General features: G+C 37.2%; 2 long non-coding RNA genes across 2 annotated transcripts in view; one reads left to right on the top strand and one right to left on the bottom strand.

Annotated features, from left to right (window-relative positions):
- The window catches only part of LOC309633380, a 463,676-nt gene that overhangs the window by 13,733 nt on the left and 424,357 nt on the right, over positions 1-25,586 (bottom strand). The window lies entirely within an intron of this gene.
- On the top strand, positions 921-22,578 carry LOC309633555. Its single transcript, XR_014247608.1, has 2 exons — positions 921-2,521; positions 14,998-22,578. It is a non-coding gene; the product is annotated as an uncharacterized lncRNA (long non-coding RNA).

Genomic DNA, 25,586 nt, shown 5'->3' with positions numbered 1-25,586 from the left:
GCAAAACCAGATGTGGCCCCTGATTTAATTCAGCGTGGGACACTAATCAAATATTCTCATCTTGGTCCTAATCTTTAAAGCAATGAGAATCCAATGAAGAGCGTTATCTGTGAATGCGTCCGTGTGTGTGTGTGTGTGTGTGTGTGTGTGTGTGTGCGGTGTGCACGTGTAGAGAAGTGTCACATTCACGTTTGCGTTTGCGTTGCCAAAAGATCATACTGGTTTCAAGGTGGTAAAATCTTAAAAATAATTTGTATTAATTTGTACTTTTTTGTTTTATCACCAGCACTAGAAAATATGTTCTCTTTATTGTGAATATAAAGTTTTTATCTACATATGCACAAATTTGGTTTATCTGAGCTAGTCTAGAAATCTAACCAAAGCTTTGAGCAGTTTGCAAGACACAGTGCCATCCAACTACCAAATATCTTGTAAAAAGACTAGAAAAATAACCAGTCATATATATGCACCTGCTATTTCTTTCTGGCTGTTTCTTAGATATTTGTATAGTCCTCAGATTGTAGGACTGTAGTTCAAGAATGTGGTTTCGTGACTCTGTCATACAAAAATACAAGTATTTATTACCTTTTGGAAAATTAGTATTCAATTAATCCAAATGACTCTTGCTTCCAAAAGAACATGCCTATTTTAAGACAAAGAGGACCAAAATTTAGCATATATATGCACTATACGTATGACGAAAAAAATAACTACTCAACTTTTGTTAAGTAAACTAGTTATTGAGCCTATGAATGCACACAATTATCTACTCTATTAAAATTGCAAAGTTGTTTCCATAGAAACTTGGAAACTCGGCACTGTAAGTTCCTAGAGAAAAAAGATTGCATTTTATTATCATTTCAGGGCCTAACAAAGGGTTTAAAACAGAGTCTTAATATTTCTTATTTTACCACATAAAGTGTCTTTCAAAAGTCTATTTTAATTACAACTTCAGATTTAATTGTATTATGCCCAAACTAACGTTTTCCATGAACAATTACTTATCTACTTAAAATAGATAATCTGAAGTAAATTTGATGACCAGTCAGATATTTTAAAAATAATGAGCACTTAATATTCTTGTTTATCTTAAAACATAATTGCATTTATTCAAATACAGTGAAATGAAAACAAGTGGATAGTTTTTAATTAAATGTCATGACCTCATTACAGGGATACCTGCATCCCAGTTTGCCCAGAACTGGAGAGTTTCCAGAGACATGGGATGGTCAGTGCTAAAACTGGGACACTCCAGGCAAACTGGGACTTCAGTCAATAAACACTGCGGTACATAACAAGTAAGTGTCAACTGCCATCAGTGTTTAAGTACGACTGTGATTTTCCCTGTTTCGTCTGTTTATTTAATTGTGAGTTTCCCAAGTAAGAGTGAAAAATTAACACTAAATCGTGACCTGGGAGACCCCAGGACTCATTCTTTGAGGCTGCAATTTGTTCAAGCTTCAGTTGGGTCCCAGGTTTTGGCCTGATTGCCTGAGTTACTCATATTTTCTTTTCAGAGGCTAATAGTCTCTGAAACAATAGTAGGACTTGAAAATACTATATGTTCATTCTCATCAAACAAGTTTTAACCGAATGCAGGTGATACATCTACTGCTTAAAGGGCCAGACGAATTTTCCATCTGGTCTGGCTTCATGACAGAGGAGTTGCTGGCGTGCAAATTTCTTATCACGGAACAAGCTAAGAAGATCAGACTTTCCTATCTTCTCCTACCACTTGGAAACAATAATTAAATGGAAAGTGTTACTGATACACTTGGCCCTTAGAATCCACAACGCTCACAATGAAATGAAAAGAGAGGTAATAACAGGAACGCACTGAAACAAGACAGGAGAGAAAAGACAATGAATGTATACATATATCCCCATATCCCCTCCCTCTTGCTGGTTCACTTTGTTATACAGCAGGAACTAACACAACATAGTAAAGCAATTATACTCCAAAAGAGATGTGAAAAAGTAAAATAAAATAAAATTGTAAGACTGAAAAAAAAAGGATAATGAATGTATTTTCTAATCAATATAGTAAGAATGGGAAACTAAAAATTTCCAGTTTGATTCAAAATAAGGTTTGAGCTACATGTAGGCTAGGGGAAACCATGCAATTAGGGGGTGAGAGTGGTTGCATATATTTGATGTTTTTAACAAATTTTTTATAGAGAAAGTTCATGGCTTTATAATGAAACAGAGAGTCATAATAGGCTGAGACAACATCCAATAAAAACTACTTAGACTGGAGCCACTAAATCTTTTCTTTTTTTAAGCTGCATTTGGAGTGACTTCCAGTTTTATACAGATTCACTGAATATAATCAAAACAAATAGTAAATTATTGACTGTGTTTTCTAGTAACCACGAACATTCAAATGGGAGCACCCTTTTTCTCCTTTTTCAAAATGAAAATTAATCAGAACAAACCAGGCGCTCTCAACATAAGGACCTCACTCTCAGCCTTGGAACCGCTGATCCAGGAGAGCCTCGGACAGTGATGCCAGGGACACAAGGTAGACGGTCTCCTGAATGTCACTTTGTATATATTATTTGAAGAATGAGTGTGGTGTCTACATTTGTCACATTTAAATGCCAGATTGGTGTTATCAGATGTGACTGAACTTTTCAAGGAAGCAGAGGGATACTGAGAGATTTAGAAAGCTGCACAGACACGACTAGGGAACTTAATTATAAATAATGCAATCTGTGTATGTAAATACCACAGAAACATGTGTTAAATTAAATCACTGGTAACTTAAAAGTTTGTGCTTCTTCAACACTGTCCCACTGGAGTACTTCATGGAAATATGTTAAGTTAAATGAGGAAATAGTGTTAGTCATAATGCCCTTCAGAGACTTAAAAACTATAAAAATGCTTCATGTCACTCTAAACAAGGACTTGTCAGCATGCAAGGCTTATATTTTGCCACAATTTACAATTTTGAAGCTTATCTTTCACATATCAAAAAGCAATTCTATCAGCTCAATTCAATGTGTAATTAAGTTCTTTGAAAAACATGCTCTAGGATGGGCACAATTTGCTCAGTACTCAGGAAGCAAAAATCTAAATAAAATGTAGGGGTATTTTTGAGAATAAATCCAAAAATGTATAAAAAATCAATCGAACACAACTAATGAGCTACTCTTAAAGGTTATTCTTCTATTTAATTATAAAATCATAATCCTAGTTATGTGAATGCTAAGAAGCGTGGATATCACTGGAAGAAAAAAATGTGGTATTTAAAATGTCAATAACAGGGTTTTGGAAAAAATGAAGATTGTCTTAAAAATATCCACTTGTTATTATGTAAGCAAAACAATTTAATTATTAAGCACTAGCAGGTGAAAACATAAGGAAAGCCACATCTAAAACATAGTTTGTATATGACCTTTGAAAAATGAAAGTTTGGAGGCACCTTATCCTCAAAAAGATGAAAATTTGGAGGGTCCACAGTCAAGAAGTTGTGATATTCAAAACCATGGCTTCTATTTATTTATATTGTGTCAAATGGTATGTTCATATTAATTTTAGTAGAAAAATGCATGTAATGACAGTTTAGTTAATACAGATGCCATTTTAATATAATTTCATAAGTTATGAAAAAATGAAGCAACACTGATTGATATGAGAACTTTCTGTGCCCCTCTGTTATTCCACCCTGTGGAAAAAGCCCAGCACCTTGACCAATATCGATTAACTGCCACCATCTCCTATGATGTATATTCAGTGATGCATTTAACATAGGTCATCAGTCGGTTTTATTCCCTCCAAGACAGACTACCTTCAGGAAGAATCCTTAGGGATCATCTGGTAACCTCCTCCTTTTTCAGGTGAGGGAGAAATATACACACACACACATCCCAAGACACAGTGTGTAAAATTGGTGTTAATTCTCTAAACATTCAGAAAAACTCTTCAGTGATGCCATCTGGGCTTCTATATTTCTTTTTCAGGAATTTTTAAGTTACAAAATCAGTTTCCTTAATAGTTATGATGCTATACAAATTATCAGTTTTATATTGAGTGAGTGGTAGTAGTTAGGTTTTTCAAGGAATTAGATTATTTATAAAAATTGTCAGATTTGTGTGTGTAAAGTGGTTTGTAGTATTCCCTTATTATCCTTTTAATGTCTGATGGGTCCATAGTGATATCCAGTTTCTTTCCTGATATTGATGATTTGTATCTTCTTTTTCTTTGTCAGTCTTACCAGAACTTTATGAATTTTTTTTAATCTCAGAGAATCAGTTCTTTGTTTTATTGATTTTCCCTATTATTATTTTTTTTTGTTTTCAATTGTAGTGGTTTATGCTGTTATCTTTATTAGTTTTTCCTTGGTTTGGGTTTATTTTGCTGTGCTTTTTCTACATTCTTGAGGTGGGAGCTTCAATTATTGATTTAAAACTTTCTTTTCTGATGCATGCATTGAGTGTTATAAATTTCCTTCTCAGCACTATTTTAACTGTGTCCCACAGATTTTGAGGTGTTGTATTTTTATTTTCATTACCTTGACACTTCCTCTTTCACCTATGGATTATTTAGGAGTTGTTTAATTTCTACGTACTTGGAGAATTTCCTGTTATTGATTTCCTGTTCAATTTTGTTGCAGTTGGAGAACACAATCTGTATCTATCAATTTTTTTATACTTGTTGAGTTTTGTTTTATGGCCCAGGATATGGTAAATCGTGATATACATTCTGTGGGACCCGAAAATAATGTGTTTTGCTGTTGTTGCATGGAGTGTCCTACAAATGTTTGATTCTTTTAATTGATAATGAGTTCTTTCATATCCTCACTGATTTTCTGCTTAATTGTTCTAACAATTGTTGAGAAAAGAGTATTAAAGTCTCAACTATAATTATGGATTTGTCTAATTCTCCTTTCAGTTTTATCAGTTTGTGCTTCACATATTTTGTAGCTCTGTTGTTTGGTGGATACATATTAAGGATTGCTATGTTTTCTTAGTAGAGTAACTCTTTTATCATCATATAATATCTATCTCTCATGAGTCTTTGCTCTGAAGTCTACTTTATCTAATATTAATATTGCCACTTCTGCTTTTTTTGATTAATGATTACATATCTTTTCCCATCACTTTACTGTTAACCAGCCTATAGCATTATAACTGAAGTCAGTTTCTTGCAGACAGCATATAATTGGGTCATGCTTTTCAATCCACTTTGCTAATCTCTGTCTGTAATTGGTGCATTTAGACCATTTACACTAAATGTAATAATAGATACGTTAGGGCTTAAGTCTGCCATTTTTTATTTGTTTGTTTAATGTTTGTTTCTGATTTTTATTTCTCTGTTTTCTTTCTCCTGCTTTACTATTGGTTACTTGAACATTTTTAGAACTCCATTTTCATTTATATGTAGTATTTTTATTGCATGTCTTTGTATAGCTTTTTTGGTGGTTGCTCTAGGTGTTGCACTGTATATACATAACCTATCACAGTCTACTGGTGTTATCATTTTACCAGTCTAAGTAAAGTGTAGGAAATTTACCTTCCTTCATGTTCTTTTACACCTCCTCCATTTAATAAAATCATTGTATGAAGTATTTTTTCTAAAACCAATTTAGAACTACATCAGACAGGGATACACTTTTTGCTTCAATCACCAAACGTAACTGTGAAAACTTGAGGAGAAGGAAAGTTGGTTGTATTTACCCATATTTTTGCTTACTGTGTCCTTCCTCCTTCCCTAAGGTTCAGAGGTTCCTTCTTTAACCATTTCCTTCCTGTTTAGAAAACCCCTTTAGTCATTATTCTAAAGTAGTTCTGCTGACTACAAATTCTCTCCATTTTTCTTCACCTGATGCCTTGATCTCTCCCTTGATTTCTGAAAGATATTTTCACTGGATACAGAATTCTTGTCAGTTTTGTTTTCATTCAGCACATGTGCCATTTCCTCCTGGCCTTTATGGTTTCTAACAAGAAATTCCCAGTCATACAAATTGTTTTTCCCCTATAGGTGAGTCACTGCTTTCATGATTTTTTTCTTCTTCTTTTCCAGAAGTTTTACTATGATGTATCTTGGTGTGAGTTTCACTGGGTTTATGCTATTTGGAGTTCACTCAGCTTTTTGAAACTGCAGGTGTACATCTTGTGCCAAATTTGGGAATTTTTAAGCCATTACTTATTCAAGTGCTTTTTTTAGTTCTACCACCTTTTGTTTCTCCTTCTAGAACTTCAATGACAAAAATGTGAGACCTTTTGTTATAGGTTGACAGGTGCCTGAGGCTCTATCCAATATATTTTTCAGTCTTTCTCTCTACTATTCAGATTGGGTAATTTCTATTGTTCTAGCTTCCTGAGTAATTTCTATCATTCTAGCCTCCAGCTGCATGATTCTTCCATCTGTCCCCTTCATTATGCTATTCAGCCCATCTGTGAAGTTTTTTAAAATTATGTTAATGTATTTTTCAGTTCTAAATGGTCCATTTGGTTCTTCTTTATGTCTTCTATTCCTTTTCTGAGACTTTTTATTTCTTTGCTGTGATTTTCCATTTTTAAAATTTATTTCAAATGTGTTCACAATTGCTCCTTGAAGCATTTTTTTTTTATGAGAACTGATTTAAAATTGTTGTCAAATAACTCTAACATCTCTGTCTTCTTGGTGCAAGCATCTATTGATTATCTTTTTTGTTGTTGTTGTTCTGTTTGAGATCTTCCTGGTCCTCAGAATGAGTGATTAAAACCTGGACACTTGGAATACTATGTTATGGACATTCGGGGCACCATACTTGTATTTTAGCTGGCTTTCCTTGACTCCATCCTGACAGGTGAAGGAGGATGCCACCATATCACTGCGTGAAGTGGGCAGAAGTCTAGATTCCCAATGTAACCTCCAATGATGACCACGGTAGGGGGTTGCTCATCACTGCTAGGCAGGAGTAGGAATTTTGATCACCTGAAAGGCCTCCACTGATAACTTTGTGGCTGGAAGGGGCAGGGATGTCTTGTTACTTCCCTACACAGCCTGTACTGACACCTAGGGGAGCAGAAAGTTACCTAGTGACCAGTGGGCAGTGGTGAAAGTTCTGACTTTTCACCACACCTCTTAGGAAACCACTTCTCAAAAGGGCTACCTCATTACTGCCTGGTGGGGGTGGAAGTCCAGGCTCCCCAAGTGGCCTTTACTGATGCTATTGGGGATAGGGTACTATCACTGCTCTGTGGGAAAGAAAGGCCCTGCTCCCTCCTAAGCCTTCTCTGACCACTCCAGGGGGCAGTGGGCACAGCCAGCGAGGATGGCAGTCTAGGCTACCCACTCAACATTTAATGGAGCAGGTGGGGATAGGGCCACAGTTTCTCTCTGTGGTGTTTGTCTAGAGTACAGTGGTTACTGTCTAAAAGCTTTCTCTTGCAAGAATGCCCCTTTTACTGGTGCTTTGCCAGAAGGGAGAAAGCTTATGTTGGGGCTTTTTCTGGATTTCCAGCTCCAAGTTTAGGTTATATGAGACAAAAAGAAAACCCTGGGGAACTAACTACCATGTCATTTCTTAGGACCCAAGACCCATAGCTGGTTTGTTTCCTTCTCTCCACCATTCGGTTTTCTTATGTTACTTTTATTTATATATCATCCAGAATATTTAGTTGTATTTAGCAGGAGGAATTGAGAAAAGTATATTCAATACATCTACTCCATTCTTTCCAGGAGTGGAGGTCTTCTCTTCGCTACCTTTAAATGTATGGATTTTACTATCTTTCCTGTGTTTAAACAGAGTGATGATACTTTTTAATAAGAATGAGGAATCAACACATACTGTTCTGGAATTTTAAATATTGAATCCTTGTCATCACTTCATTCAATTAATGAAAGTAAATACTTATCTTTTTTGTTGTTGTTGTTCAGTTTGAGATGTTGCATTTGTTCTGGACTCTCTTTTGCAAAGTTTATCTCATCTGTTTTTGGCTGGCTTGCAGAACAGTGATTTAAGCAGCTTGTTGGCTAGGTTTTACTGACGCCTGGCTTAATTCGTTTTCATATAGATGTTCTCCAATTATGTTTAAAAGGGATCAAGGATGTTTTCTAACTAAGAAATACGTTAGATGCAAATTTCATCTCATGTTCTATGGTTTAGGAGTCTAAAACAATTTTAGGAAGTAAGTGCTGTAATCAGTTATTCCTTCTGCATTTCCTTTTCCTATCCTGAGGCCCTTTGCAAAAATGATACACAAATTTTTCTATATTTTCTAAAACCTTCAAGTGGTTGTTAAACTATATGTTATATACTCGCTTTCTTTTCAGAAAATGGGATACCCTTTCTGCCCTCTTTCTTGTGCAGGAGAAAAGACTGACAAATTCAAAATTGAAGTCATAAATGCTATGAAAATCCATCTCAAAAAATTACTCAGAGGTCACAAAACTTTTGTGGCATAAATGGCAATATAAAGAGTACAATTTAACAGATCTGAGACATAGAGAAACACTTCTTCAAAGGGAGCTCAAAAATATCCTAGGAAATAGACCAGATTTAATTGGCAAGTGCTTAAGGGCTGTTCTTTGAGATACTCTTTCCTTCAGATCTGATAAAAATTGGGAGCATTTGTAAGACACCCCTTTGAAAAATAAGGTGTCAGGGTTAGGTAGTAAAACTATTAAGTGGCTTCCCTTTGTCATGCCCCGCTAGCTCATAAAGGAATGAACTTGGAAAGCAGGTGACCTGACAAAATATCCCTAAAAGTGGCATCAGGACACAGCAAGAAAGTATAGCCCCCCCCCCCAAAAAAGGAGGAAAAAAGCAGTAATTGAAGAGAACAAGAGCTTCATAGAGCTGACTTGAGTGGAAATGGTTTTTAGAGTGAGTTTGTGCTTAAAAAAAAAAAAAAAAAAAAAAAGAGGCATGCTAAGGGGGCTTTTTGGTTTATTTCCACTTTTTTTTTTTTAAAAGATGAAAAGATGCCGTATATAATAGTCAGTGGCAGGGTTCCTAAAAATGGGAGTACTTAGTTAGAAAACATCCTTTGATCCCTTTTAAACATAACTGGAGAGCATCTGTATGAAAATGAATTAAGCCAGGAGGCAATAAAACCTAGCCAACAAGCTGCTTAAATCACTGTTCTGCAAGCCAGCCAAAAACAGATGAGATAAACTTTGCAAAAGAGAGTCCAGTACAAATGCAAGATTATTTCAAGGCACAGTTCAAATCTAGTCCATTAGAAACGAAAACTGAACAACAGAGACCCAATATGTAAGGACATGAAAACGATTTAACAATGTTAAATTAGTCTGACAAAACAGAAAGAAAAAAAGTAGCAATAACTTCTCCTCGATGAAAAAAACACATGTTCCATTAACAAAAAGAAAACAGGAATGGGTCCACTGTGCTATACCCCACCTAGTTGCAATTCTAAGAATAGAAATAGAGAAAAGATCCAGAGGCCTGAAACAATATTTAGACTCACAGGTGTTCTGTGCACCGTAACAATCAGTTGGAAGAAAGGTGATCTTGATTAACGATTTTTCGTAAAAAGTTTCCATAAAAAGGCTCTACCACAAGTGTTCACATTTAAGCAGTGTAATTATTTAAGAATTTGAGGGCTGGAGATTCAGTGGGAATTAAATGGAGTTTAAGAAGAATACATGGTACTAGTTCTTATCTATTTCTGGGGATGGAAATAAGCTGCATGAATAAAATGCAATAAATGATAAACTGACTTTGTTCTTTCAGCCTTGAATTGGAATATACTTGTGGAGAATGCACTTAGCACTAGCTCAGGAGAGGAGGAGGGGCTGTGTGAGCAGAGGAGGGTGTGCGGCTTCTCAGAGGCAATCAGTCTTCAGTAGGGAAATATTTCTGAGCTGACATGTCTTGGGGTAAATTCAGTATTGGTTTCAAGCTCTCTCTGCGCCTTTTGAGCAGCTGTGATGAAGCTGACTGTCATGAAGTGGATACAGCGTGAGATTTGGAATCATGCAAAACTGAGTTGAAATTCCAGATCTACCAACCATTTGCTGAGTCAATTTAGGATTATTCTTTTCTGAAGAAGCTTCAATTTTCTAACCTGTAAAAGAGATTATAATATCAAACTTGCAAAAACACTGCATTACTATATTATTGAAGGTTCTCCAGAAAACAGAGCCAACAGGAGATATCTATATCTATATCTATATCCATATCATATCCATCTATTGATGTATCCATCCATTCATCTATCCAGTCCATTTCCTTCCTCCCTCCCTCCCTCCCTCCCTTCCTATACACACGATAATCCCTTGGTAACCTTAGGGAGTGGTTCCAGCAGACGCCAGGGATGCCAAAATCCACAGGTGTTCTAACCCCATAGTTGGTCCTCATCTTTGGTTCCACATCCATGGATTCAACCAACCACGGATCACATAGTGCTGTAGTATTTACTATTGAAAAGAATCCACATACAAGTGGACCCTTGCAGTTCAAACCTGTGTTGTTCAAGGGTCAACCGTGTGTTTACACACATATGCATACACACATGCACACACACATACATAGAATAGAAATGTTATTGTCTGGAATTGGCTCACACCATTATGGAGACTGAGAAGCCCTGAGATGTACAGTTGGCCAGATGGACACCCAAAAGAGCCAATGGTACCGCTCTAGTCTGAGTCCAAAGACCTGAAAAGCAAGAGAGCCAATGGTATACATTCCGGTCCAAGTTCAAGAGCAAGAGAAACCCCATATTCCAGCTCAGCAGTCAAGGCAAGTTCCTCTTACTCAGCCTTTTTGCTCTATTCAGGTCTTCAGTGGATTGGATGAGGCCCACCTGCATCAGGGAGGGCAACCTGCTTCACTTTGTCTTCCAATTCAAATGTTAACCTCACCCAGAAACACCCTCACAGAAACACCCAGAATAACTTTTGGCCAATTATTTGGGTACCCTGTAGCCCAGTCAGGCTGACAAAGGAAATTAACCACCACAATTACCAATGAAACATATCAAAGAACTAACGATGCACTAAAATACAGCAGACACTCAACAGATTATTAACTATGGTGTGTAGCTTCCAGCATGGGACTATCTGAGGTACAGGCTCTCCAACCTTGCTTTCCACTCTGGCTTCTGGACAGTAAAGATCTCACAGAACTTTAATTATGTTAATTAAGAAGTTTAATTATCTATCTACATAGATAGAAGGAAAGGGAAATACGCTTTAAAAAACTCAAAAAGTGAACAGTCTAAGTGAGACTGAACTTTGGGCATTAATCATACCTCAGTCAGGAACAGCAACAAATTCACTGGTTAAAACAAAAACGAAGCAACAAAGTACAGGTTTCTTACATCTGGAAGTATAATACCACAGAACAGACGTCTATGATCTGGAGGAGAGGGTTTTCTTCTCCTCAACCTTGGAACTGTACTTTTTCTAAAATCAATCTCACTGCATAGTGAATGAAATGCAAAATAAATCAGAAAAATTTTGTTCGATGAATGTCATCTGCTGTTCCAGAAGATCATAAAAAAATTTAACAGTGCCACTTAAATTACAAACAGTAGAGTAATGTAAATATTATTCTGGGCTAAATGAAAATATTTTAATCTACAGATTTAATGAAATTGAAATCTTTTCTTTCTTTTTTTTTTTTGTGTGTGTGTGTATCACATTGATATAAATTACCTGGGGCAGAATGGGCCCTGCCCACAGCCTGTATCACCTGCACACGGTACATAATAGCTATTACCCAATTTATACATAGATCTAAGAAAAAGTAAAGGAAGGGTTGAAGACAGGTATCTTCATGAAATAATATTAGCAAACACTTATTTATTACTATATGCTTATCACTGTTCCAAGTATTTAAAATATTGATATTTTAACCAGTTTTTAATCCTATCCTCCAAGACATAGGTACTATTATTAGCCACTAAAAGTGAGCAAACTGAGGCACAAATGGGTGAAAATAACTTTTCCAGCATCACATGGCCAGTTACTAGCAGAGCTGTAATTTGAACTCACACAGTCAGGCTGTTCACTCTGATATTTTACCCACTACAAGACAGTGTACATCTCAGTCCTAACAGAGACAAATTACCAAGCACCATGTATAATAACAATAGAATAAGCAATTTTTTCTCATTTATATTAATGACATACATACATATATATATAACCAATCTGAGACCTGATTATCATAAACTAGTGATCCATGTGTTCTACTGAGTGTATCAATTTCCTAGGGATACCTCAACAAAATACCACAAATTTGGTGGCTTGAAATAGCACAGTGTTATTCTCTCACAGTCTGGAGGCCAGAAGTCCAAAATCAAGGGCCTGCTCCCTCTGAAGGCTCCTTCCTGCCTCTTCCAGTTGACAGAGGCCCCAGTCCTCCTTGGCTTGTGGCAGCAGAGCCCCAGTCTCTGACTCCATCTTCCCAGGGTCTTCTTATCTGCGTGTGTCTGTGTGTCCTTTCCTGTCTCTTACAAGGACCTTCATTGAATTTAGGACCCACTCCAATCCAGTGTAATCCCATTTTTATCTTTATCTTAATTCCACCTGCAAAGACCCTATTTCCAAATAAGATCCCAATAAGATCACACGGAGAGGTTTCGGTACACATGGATTCGGGGAGATATTATTCAATCCACTACAATGAGTTAAACACATCTAGCCCAAACCTTAAAAGTGCATCAATATTTTAGAGAACCTGATTGTTTTTACTGAAATTCACTTCAGTATTTGTTGTACTTTATGGATGAGAAACTCCAAATCAGGAACCACAGGTAGAATCCAGCCCTGGTCATCGGGCAGAATTCAGGGAAGATTCTGGCAGGAGCTGACTTATGATTGTGAGGCGCTAATGGGGCTGAGTAGGAACCAGAGGTAAGGTCGGGTAAGGAGGGGCTAGACTACACAGGAAGGTAGGCTTAGACTTACACGTCTGATATGTCGACAATAGCTCAGTAAAGCTGGGGAATGGAGGGAGGTCAGGAGGAGGGGCGTGGGGGGAGGAAGAAAATGGTGAGACGGATACAACAGGGCATAAGCAGGGCCTGGGAGTATGGGCTGGGCTTGGGATCAGGCTTCCCTGTGCCCAAATGTGGCTTTGAGACACTGCAACGTTAGGAAGGGCTTAAAGGGAGCGTCAGAGAGAGTGGAGGCCTCTCTGGACAAACTTTCCCAAGACCTCAAAACACCCCTGCCAAGGCTGCTGCCCTCCCAGCCCTGCCTCACGGATAACACTCTTTCCTTTGACCTTGAGATCAGAGGATGAAGTTTCCAGATAGGAACTCACATCCTCCTTTTCCTCACTCAAAAGGTATATTACAAGGTAACATGCCAGGCCCAACTCAGGGCACTAACTGGGGAGGGGTACAGAAAGCACAAAGAATGTCTGCAATGTGGGGCCTATAATAACTTTTAAAAGTGAATTAACAATGTTTTAGTTGAAATAGCTTGAAAGAAAATTCAGTGTCCTTGCAAAGAGAGGTGGCCAAGCAGAAGAGCTGGCTAGGATGGTAAGGATATTTTATGCTTGGGTCTCGGGGAGACTAAACAAAACTCCACAAAAATCAATCCTATTGGCTTAGTTTATCTATATATTATTTATTCCTGTTGCCCCCATTCTCCATATGCATTCCTCTCCTCCTCCATAGGTTACCATCCTAAAGTGCTTAATATATGTATTTTCGTTCTTATGTCTTTCTGTAACAGGTATAATTTATTTTACAGGAGCGTAGATTTAATTTATTTAAATGGTGTTCTCTAGTCACACTTTTTTCATTTAACAAGTTGGTTTAGGATCCATTCATGTTGCTAGGGGTCTATCCAGTTGCTTCTCACTGCTGCCGAGTGCTCTGGGGTGGGAACCCACCAGATTGAAGCTGGCCAGCTTGCCCACTGATGGACACTGGGACCACCTTCAACACTGTCACCACAACTGTGCTGTGATCAACATTCATGTGCAAGTTCTTTGATGGTCCTGTAAAATAATTTATTGGGGATATATGTTCAGGAGATGACTTGCTCCATCTTGGAGGACATAGTCAATCAATTTGATGAAGTTGTGCCAGATTTCTCTCCAGGATGGGTGGACCTTTCTCCATTCCCTTGAGTAATGGATAAAAACCTTATATCAGCACATCCTCTGCATCATCGAGGCTGTTTAATGGGATGTCACCTGATACTTTATAGTCATATACATACATCATCTGTATTTCTCTGATTACTAATGAATTTTTAAGGTTTCTCTTCTGAAAATTGCTTGGTCATGTCATCTGCCCATTTTTCCACTGAGCTTCCTGTTTGCTGTTTGGTGAAGTTTGGAAGCAACACAAAGCAACTTTGGAGCAAAGAAATGAAAAGAGGGACAGGGTAAAGACAGGGTATTACTAAGGCTGTCAGAGCTTACATGGCATACAAAGTCTTCAGGGGTAAGAATACTTCATAGATTAACATAGCACCTCTCTCCATGGGGAGAATGGCCTTAACTTAAAATCAAATCTTCTTTAGAGTTGTATAGAGATTCTGGAAGAAGGACTCTTTAAGGGAAAGAAAGAAGTAAATAAAGCACAGTTGGGATGAAATGAGGTTGAGAAAAAAAAACTGTGAGGTACATTAGCCCAGAACTGAGTCCCCAGCAAAGTTCAGGAAATCTCTATCACTTGCATCAATTAAAGGTGACAGCCTCTTCTGGAAGAAACACTGAGAAATAAAGCATAACTGATGGCCCTTCATTACTGTGGGAATGGATTAGATGCTGCAAATGATCCCTCCTGCTTTTCTGCCCTGATTTAACGTGGCATGCATGGTCACAGAGTGAAGCCCTTCTCACCTGTCCACTGACATCTTTTAAATACTCATGGAGAGAAGCTAGTTTGGCTGCCACATCCAGTTATTTTTAAAACTCTTTTTTAAAGCTGCCAATTACTGGTAATTAAGAGAGGTTATATAGTGTCCACTGACTCAAAGTGAAAGCAGCTCTTTTGCCCCTTTCCTGTTTGCCCGTTTCTATTCCCCTCTAAACCCGAAAGAATCTAATTAACCTATTGATTCTTTTCCTAGATAAAAAGAAGAATGAAGAAAAGTAGTTAAAGAATGACTAGCTCTCTACCCCGCAACAGCTCCCTTAGCAATCCTGCAGGCAGATCACACAGGCAAGATAACATCTGAGGAAAGAGTCAGCCAGTCAGCATGTAATGGACGATAATGCAGAACCCAACTTCCTGCCTTGATGATTCACTGAGATTCTTCCCCCTTTTCCCCTTTAAAAACTGTCATGGCTGAGCAGAATCTTCAGAGTTGGTCTCAGGACACGAGTCCACCTTCTCCCCCAGATTGCCGGCTTTTCTGATTAAAGCACCTTTCCTTTCTACTGACACTTGCGGCTCAAATGCTTGGCTTTTGAGCAGCAAGCAGCCGAACCTGAGTTCGGTAACAAAAGTAGGGAAGATGGGAGAAAATAGCTACTAGGAAGTGCAGCTCTGGTTACTATATCCACAGACCTGACAACTGGGACACCAGGAGTCCAAGGGCTTCCCATCCCAGGGGCAACACTTAGACGATTCACTCCTGGTAACGGCTCTTCTCAGTGAGGTGCACAGCACTTGGAGTGCCGAGTCATTCTTCTTAAGTTGAACAGACAGATTACGAACGATAGTTGGAAAGGACATCCGAGGAGGAGTCAGTTCTTTATCAGCTGATAATTTAATTTTATGAACCCAGTTGATGAGGGTTAATTTCCTCCTTTCAGAGTCTTATCTAGAGAAACGACTAAGTCACGTTGGTCTTTGATTACTGTACTAGGTTTTCTGTTCTCACTGATAAATACATATTCTACCATTTCACACTTATATGGAAAATACATCATGCTCTCTTATTTCTGAAATTGAACATAAGTATACTGAAATCTTACTCACAAGCCAGTTTGTGTCTGAAACTCCATGAAATAAGATATCAATCAAGATCTATTATCTTTCAAAGAAAAGCAGCAAGTTCCCAGAGATTAAAATATGCTATTCTAATAGCTTGATTTTTCTTGTATTCACACAGTGCTCTTTGAATGTGTATGAAAATCAGATTACTAAGCATGGAAATAAAACACCTCCCTAAATTCATAAGATATTTTCGGCCTTGTGTTTGAGGACACAGAAGACTTGTCACTACAGCTAACTTTGGCCATTAATTAAACTACATGTTATATACGTTCCAGGCCCCTATCCACTGAATAATAGTTATATTTGCATAGAAGTTTACAGGTTTCATACATATCACCTTATCTTAATGTGACTGATCTAGAGAGAGAGTTCCACTCCCACTTTCAATTTCATCATCTGCAAAATGAGGTTGATTACAGGATGGTATCTACCCCAGAGGTCTGTGAACCTTTAAAGGGATAATCTATCTACAGCAGTCTGCACTGTGTCCACGTGTCCAGATACATCAAGTACTCAATAAACGTCAGTGTGGTTACTAGGAGCACTAAGAAAGCTTCCAGTAATCCTCTGACTTGACCAGGACATACAATCAGTTGATTCTCCCATCTTCTGTCTTCATGCCCATAATAAGCTGGTCTTCCCTCTGAACCCAGTATAAATGTTATGGGCAATCAGTAGAATCACATTCTCAATTTTCTGACCCTCTCCAGCCTCATTATACCCACAATTCTTGCTAAATACAACTTTCTGCCTACTCCTTGCATGCTTGCCCTTGTGTAACTGAATGTGGATAAACACACACACACACACACACACAACCACAAGCATTCTGATTTGTCTGATCTTAAATGTGTACCCACAAGTCAACCTCAAGTGGGCCCTTCAAAGGACCCAGCAATCCTTGTACATTTCCCGAGTCACTTTGCACTCCATGCAACTGAGCAATTTTATACCCTCCTCCGTGAAAATCTCAATGCATCCTCCACATCCTCACTCCCCTTCAGATCTTTGCTCAACTGTCACCTTCCCGATGATGATTCTCTGATGCATTTGGAATTGTGATCCCACCCAAGCCCCGGAATCCATCCTCCCAGTCTTGCTCAATATTTCCCCCAGCATTCCCTCCATCTAACTTGCCATATCATGTGCTTATTTTGTAGGCATGTTGTTTGTCTTCTCTAATAGAATGTGAGCCCCACAAGGACAGAAATGTTGCAAACAAAATCCATTCTGTTTACACATGTATCTCCATAGCCTAGAACACTGCCAGGCTCATAATAGATCCTTTCAGTACAGACTTGTTCAATGAATGAATCAATAGAAAGGACGCTTTCTTATAAAATGGACAAGGAATTGGAAAATCAAGTTTCTTCAGTAATTCAGAAATGTTGGGCTGAAGGTTGAGTGATAATGGATTTTTTCCCATTTGGGAAAAGGCTTTTGGGTAATAATGACCAGACAGAGAGATTTTGAAATTAATATGAGAGCTTTTGGAATTATTCGACGTTTCAGGTGGACATACCTTAGAAACACACTGCGACTTGATTAGGCAAACTGTTACTGCTCCACTCCTGAGAGTGGAGCCTGGAGAGAGAAGGGGAATGAACTTTCCCAAGAGGCTGGATTCTCAAGAGCTGGGGCAGAGGCAGTGAAAGCAAGTGCAGGAGGTCTGAGCCTGGATCTCCCAAATTTGCCCTCAGAGAACACAGCAGCAGCAACTCAGAGATGACCATGGGTATTGTCATGGCAGCTGAATCATGTGAAAGGGACAGAGTATTGGGAGAAAAGCACCAGAAAGCCTTGGATTTCGCTCTGACAGTCCTTAACTGTGTGAAAAGCACTAATTACTTGGGGCTTAAGGGTTTTGGGGTGGTTTTATTTTGTTTTTTGCTTATAAAATAAAAGCATTTGTGCATTTAGGCACGTGTGTTCTCAATTTCTTCCAACACTTCCTACATTCTCATTTTGGAAATAGAGTTTTCAATCTCAAGTCTCTGTTTTCTTGCCCAAAGACTTTTATTGAGATAAATTATATGACCAACAGAGAAACTAAAACTTCTTGGATTCTATGTTTTCCTATAAACTCCAAAACGCTACCTAGAAGACCTGAATTGTGCCCATTTTACAAAAGTTAACACCTGTTTCACAAGTGCTGTACAGGACATTTAAGCTAGTTCATCTGTGAATTAATCTTTAATATATACTTTTATGGAAAAGATGAGATGGGGAAAAGTCTAATAGCTTCTTCCAATGAGAAGAAAATCGCATAGGTGGATAAAGTAGAAACAAAAAATTTAGCTATCAATCAGGGATTTTAGTAAAAGAAATAAAGACAGAACCCAACCTGTCTATTTGTTACAGAAGAGAAATTTGCTATGTGAATCCACGTGGCTCATGACTCCAGGGAGATAGGCTCCGGTGCTCGGGGCAGGGTTGATGCGCAGCCTCTCTGTGGGCCCGCCCTGCAGAGCCCTGACCTGTCCCCACTGCCCTGAGTCTGTGACACAGACCCAACCGCGAAAATCTCCACCGGGCATCCCCAACAAACAGTGCGTCTGCACTGCATTTGTCAGGGTGGTTCTCCCCAGAGGGCCTCTGCTCACTTCAAATCTACCTTGTCTCCTGATCGTTAGGTCCCAAGTCACACGTCTAAGCTAATTAATGAAATGACAGAGACTAAAGGGCAAAAAATGATTGATTTCTAATGTCCTCTCCAGATCTAAAAAGCCATACATCACTCAATCATGCCTTTAGTAGACACTGGCCACATATTCAAAAATTGGGACCCTAAATTAACTACTTTTCTTACCGCACTGATTTTGTAGGATGAAATAGCTTTATCTCTTCCAGTCATGATCATCTTTACAAATAAAAAGATTATATCACTTTAAAATTAGCTTTTAAATGCACATGGAATACAGGAATGCACTCTTATTAAAAACAAAACAAAGCATAATATTGCTGTCACCTCCCCTCATCACCCTCATGGTGGGCTCATATCTGTGGAAACAACCATCACCAACCTGGTGGGTTTCCTTCTAGAGAGTTTCCATTCCTAATTCTCTTAGGATGTGAGCAATTGAGCTAGTAGTTAATTTTAGGCAAATTAGACAAGTACTGATTTCCAATAATAACGATTTTATATCAAGAAACTCTTGAAAAAGAGAGATTTTCTAAAAAGTGCTGACTATTACCTACTAAACTAAATACTAATACTAAATTATAAATATTTGGAATACTAAAAAGTATTCCATTTAGTAAATCATGGGAGTTTAAAAAGGCACAATGTCCTGAAATCTCATTTTAGCAAAAGAAAAAAAAAAAAATAGTCTTCTGAAACTCAAGAAAATTTGTAGAATGTTTAATTTACCATTGTGTTTAAAAATCAAATCTGTACTTTCAGGAAATCTATTTATATAATTAAATACACAGATAAAAAACACTAATACCATAATACAGTACCAATTTAACATACTTGCAGACTATATTTTAAAGGCATTTCCATAGGGGGATCTGCAGTAAATCATGTCTACAGAAAGCACTGTCTTTATTACAGAATGTTAGCGGGAAATTCTACATATGTTACTCTCATTGTGTGTCATATTCCATGGGTTACTATTCTGGCCATAGATAACAGGAATTGCTGATTATTAATTGTAGAACTGTATTGAAAGTCATTTGATAATGTGTACCTAAGTGTGTTCTGTGTCAGACCAACAAAACGGGATGGATCTACAGTCAGACCACAGAACAGGCACACAAACTGTGGAAGGTTGCTTAATCTTGTTCTACTTCCATACCCTCGTTGCTAATTTTAAAATGATCATGAGAGTAAGAGGACCTAATTATTGTGAAGAGTAAATGAATTAATCCATGTGAAATGTCTACAACAGTCTTTGGTATAAACTAAGAGCTCAATAAATGTCATTTATTATTATTACCATGCTATTATTATCACTGCTGTTATTATAAGTAGATTTCTATGACTGAAAAGATTACTTTCACAAACTCGTGTATCTATTGAGTGAAGTTTTGACTTGAATGTCTACAGTTTGAAAGTACGGTGTTCTTGTGTCCAAAAATTTTAGTTATAACTTCTTAAATTTTTCATGATGTGTTCCTGTAGCCTTTAAACAAAAAATAGCTGCAATTCATACAGTCCATGTTATTTTCTAAGAGTCTTATCACACTCCTCTTGGCTTAAACTCCTTTCCAAAACTCCGGGGGTAGCGGGGGGGACCTTATTTAAACATGCTGAGCGCAAATTATTAAAGTGAATGTTTTAAGAGAAAGGAAATTCAATGACATGTTCTATAACTGGTATATTATTATAACAAACATATTCACAAAATTTCCTAACCTCTCAAAATGTCTCAAAGACTACACCAGAATGTCAGCTATAGCCCTGTGGGGTGGGTATTTCCCTGTAAGAATCTGACTGACGTGGTCCAACGGGACAGACATGATGCTTCTCTTGCTTACCTTATTCTCCACATTTAATACCTTCAAATTATACAAGGCCATACATGACAAACCACAGCTAACATCACACTCAACAGTGAAAAGCTGAAAGCCTTTTCTCTACGATCAGGAACAACAAGACAAGGATGCCCACTCTTGCAACTTTTATTCAACATATTATTGCAAGTCCTAGCCACAGCAACCAGAGAAGAAAAAGATATAAAATGAATCCGAATTGGAAAGGAAGAAGTAAAGCTATCACTGTTTGCAGACGACAAAATACTATACATAGAAAATCCTAAAGTTGCTACCAGAAAACTACTGGAGCTCATCCATGAATTCGGTAAAGTTGCAGGATACAAAATTAATATGCAGAAATCTGTTGCATTTCTATACACTAACAATGAAATATCAAAAAGAGAAATTAAGGAAACAATCCCATCTACCATCACTTCAAAAAGAATAAAGTACCTAGGAATAAACCTACCTAAGGAGGCAAAAGCCCTGTACTCCAAAAACTATAAGATGCTGATGAAAGAAATCGAAGATGACAGGAACAGATGGAAAGATATACTGTGTTCTTGGAATGCAAGAATCAATATTGCTAAAATGACCATACTATCCAAGGCAATCTACAGATTCAGTGCAATCCCCATCAAAATACAAATGCATTTTTCACAGGACTAGAACATTTCTGCTACTTCTAAAACCACACTGACTGATCCTCAGAAGAGACCAGGAAGAGCTGATAAACGTCAGTGCCATATCATTTTACATATTCATTTAGTTTCACCCATTTAGTTCCACTTTATACTTTGTTCCAAGCGAAATTCCCTTTCTTTATCAACCCATTTCCTATTCCTTATTATTTCTCTTTTCAGAGCCCTCTCCCAGTTTTCCAGCCTCCCAGTAAATCATCAAGCTAAAATTGAACCCCTAGTAAAATGAACACATTCTGCCTCTCCCTAAATGCTTTCCATCATGTTTCCTTTCTTCTAATTAGAGTGCTTTCTGATGTGTAATTTTCAGAAGGCTTGCTGGTGGGGAAGGGGTTGGGTGATCTGTGCTGAGTATAAGGGTTCCTACTTTCTAGACGGCGATTCATAATTTCCAGTATCTTGCTTACCCTTATATGACATGTGATCATTTTTTGCATCACTTCTGGAAAACTGATTTTTACTGATGCTGTACCCACTCAATTTATTTTTCTTCGAGTAGATTCTCTTGCACTAACAACACCATTATTTTTATAAATCTCTGTTTTCCAAATTCGTCATCAACTTGGTAGAATTACTACGTTTAATGGACATAATATATATTCTCTCCTGTAAGTCTTTCATTAATACAACTAATAAGACAGTACTACCACCAACACTGCTTACTGCATTTTACTTACTCCCTTATTTTTAAGTTATTTAGAACAGACTTTTAAATTTGTTTTCCTGCCACTCACATCTGCTTTAACCTAAGACCTCTTCGATCTAAACCATATTTCTACAATGTTTTGATAAACGCCCTGTGAGATAAAACCTTGAACCTCATTAAGGTGAAATCATATTACTCTTTGCTCCTTGTCATTTACCTTCTAGGGAAATCATGTTCATGTGGAAAAAAAAAAAAAAAAAGCCAGCTTAAGTTGACAGAATTTGTTTGCTTAGATGAATTATTTTAATAACGTGTAACATACTGCCAAGTTTGAAAGCTTTTACCCTCATCCAGTCTCTTTTCCTCAGGGTCTCAACGTTTGCCCTTTTTCAGTCTTTAGGAATTAGCCTCATTGTTGGTAAGTTCTCAGAAGTAACGGGCAGCATTCTTCAGTGATGACAACCAGTTCTTGTGTGCCAGGACCACAGCCTGTGTAGGGTAGAACACACCCAACCTGTCAGCGCAACCTTTACACAACCCCACCGATTTAACCATGGCCACCAACGTCAGGGGTCACCTACAATAGCCAGCAGAAGGTAGGTGAACTTCCAAGTGAATCCAAGAGTTTTAAAAGTAATTTTTTAAGTCTTTTCTAAGTCAGCTGACAAGAACTTCCCTTTTCCATCATCCTTTTTAAGCATCTCACTTAGCTTATTTTGGGGATTAAAGACTTTTGCATATTCCTTTATTCCTTATGTAAACTGCATCCACTTTGCTTTGTGTGCCTATGCAGCTGTTCAAGGGATTCTATTAAACCTCTAATAGCAGAAGATGTCAAATTTCTCTTGTAAATAGCAGTGGATAAGAAATCAAGGTATTTAAATAGTATACACCGTCCGCTTTTCCAGATGTTACATTTGCTTACTTCCAATAAATCTCTGTTTACCATGGGCAAATAGTACATGCTACCAACTACAAATGCTCACCTTGAAAGTCAGCTGCAACATTTAAAAAAATCATAGAACTAGAAATTTCTTAATTATTCTAGTTAGTTGATGCCTCTGCCCCCAAATTATTACAGATTCAAATTATTGTACATATGCAAGTGGTTTGGCTCTTAAGAAGAGATTCCAAAGGAAGAGGAAAACCAACACTCTCTCCTGCCAAAGTAATCTACTGAATCATTATTTGTGAACTTAAGAAGCTCTTCCTAACATACAACCAAATGCCACGAAAGCCCTTTTTAAATGTCTCAAAAAACAGATCCTCTAAAATGTGGGTTATTTTTAAAAGAAAATACAGTGTGCAGAACAGTGACAAAAGGGAATATATTATTGAAGAATGATATCAAAGATGGCTCTTTTAATTTCAATATGTTACAGTGACAAATAGCCTGCAACAAAGCCAAGACATACAATTTGTCTTTTAACTATTCCCCTGTCCATTTGCTTGGCTAAACATAGATTGGGTCAGGAATAAAAAATACATATTGATTTAATTTCTGTCCTTACATATTTTAAGATGAAGTCTAGTGAAAAGGGTAGACTGCTGATGGTATTTTTAATGGCAGACAATTTCTACTTAATGGTTTTTTTTTTGCTCCATGAATTTATGTATAAATTTTCTCCTGAATCTATAACCTTGCTCCTAAGTGTTGGATTAACAATACTGATAACTGAATATTCACATGGGCAATGGATTATTCCTTAAAAGCATGTATACAGGAGATCTCTGTTACAATGCTTCAAAACTTGGATATAAAGTGTCTACCAATAAGTATTTTCAAACTACTTTAAAATCCATCTTTCTAATATTTTGTTCTGGCAATTCTAAACATCTATAAATGAAATATTCCAGAATTCAGAACAGATTAACTCTATACTAAATGTACATTAAGTATATATGATACAATGATTCCAGATGGAAGACTTTTTTTCTCTGTAATCTCACTCTCTCAAGTGAGTTGTTCCAAAGTGTGTACTGAGAGGGATGCACTAGGAAACCTAATTATAGACATAAACCTAATCTGAGTTATTATTCAATCCAGTTGATATTTTGACCACTAGCTTCTGATCCTTACATCAGGTGTCTCTAAACACAAGAAAGTAATAAAGATATGATCATCATTCTAAATACCCACCCCATTCATGTAATTTACATTATTTGGAGATGTAACAACCAGAAGAACTGAAATCACAAATGGTTAAAAGAAATGGATTGACTCCAAGAAGTATAGGGTAGGAATGGGTGGCAGGTGTAGACACACTTTTTATTTTGTGTCATTCTGCTCTATTCAGTTGTTTTATCACATGAATTTCTTTTTTAATGTCAATCATTATACCACGAAGGTTCATGTCCAATGATATGAAAATACAAATCACAAAGTGATCTGTTGAGACCCTGTTTATAGCGTCAAGATATTGGAAACTATGTTTCTAAGTAAAAGGAAAGGTTAAATAAACTATGGCACATCTACACAATGGAAGACCCTGCAGTTGTATAAATAATTAGGATCTCTGACTTTATTTAATAATTATTTATCTCTGATAAATGAATCAGTGAAAAAAGCTAAGTGCAACATAGGTCTATCATATCTCTTTTGTTTGTAAGAAAAATGGAAAAATAAAAAATTATGCATATCTACTCCCATGGGCACAAAACAAAAGAGAGAACAAATTAGAAATTACTGATATTGGTAATAGAGGGAAAGAATAGAAGGGAATAGAGGGAAAGAATAGAAGGAATTTGGGGGAATAACACATCTCTGACAATAGCTCTTGTAAACAGTTCTAACCTCAGAACTCTGTGTTTCACATACTCAAAAAGAATAAAAAATAAAATTAAAAGGACGAATTGTGAAATAAAAAATAAAAACAAATAAACCAAAGTTGTATTTCAAATTAATAATAAAACTACACTAAGGAGGTAGTAGGGAGGGGGAGGAAAAGAGGAATAACCTTGGCAACTTTTCAACATAGTTTTTCAACTAATTGTCCCCAGGATAAGGAAAGAAAACAACTTTAAACAAAGGGTGAACTCCAGGCAGGAGACTAATTTTTCACAGAAGCATGAGCTAGCAATTCAAAATAAAATTTTGTGTATATTCTAATTGTGAAAGATTAAGTAAGTAAATTGTGGATAATAGGAAACCGGTCTCTCACTATTGGAGAAATAAGTTGCAAATATGAATAGAGGGAAAAATAAAATAAGCCTGCTGGTGTTGAATTGGAATAGGGAGTATCCACATGAACCCATGGCTTTTATGCTAGATGAACAAATATAGAAATAGGCACAGATATGTATGAATGTATTAGCTCTTTGGCTAAGAAGGCCTAGAAGCAATGATTCCCTGGTAGCACATCTTGAGTTCTAAATACCATTATCCACCAAGTATCATTGGAGAAATGCTTAATTCCAGAGCTGGAGTGAGGAAAGCATGAGATCATTCTGGAACATCTTACTGTGTCATAAAATAAGAGAGTAGCAAAAGAATACAGATTCATCTGGATTTGAGGCTCCTACTAGCCAAATACGAATTACAATTCTGTAAATGACATTAGAATCTTTGAGTCCAAACATATTAATTAATTTACTAACTAGTTAGTTTATTAACTAGTTAATGGATAACTGGGGGGACCGATTCCTTACAGTACGAAGCCACCTAATAAACATGCATGGAACGATAAAATAAGAGAATCATCGTTTGTCAACCATTATAATAAAAATTGATTCAGAAAAGAATCTTCAATGGATGCTAAAACTAGTGGGTAAAAATTCAAGGAATAACAGGATGTTTTCAGAGTTTCAAGGTTTCTCTCCAGACATATTACAAGGGAAAAATCTGTAAAATTATAATGGAGAAGCCTGACAAACACCATCTTAACCATGTGA

This window comes from Balaenoptera borealis (genome assembly GCF_965194805.1).
Source record: "Balaenoptera borealis genome assembly, chromosome: 8".
Taxonomy (NCBI): Eukaryota; Metazoa; Chordata; class Mammalia; order Artiodactyla; family Balaenopteridae; genus Balaenoptera; species Balaenoptera borealis.
Note: the sequence above shows the minus strand (reverse complement) of the source record. Positions and strands in the feature narration are given on the sequence as shown.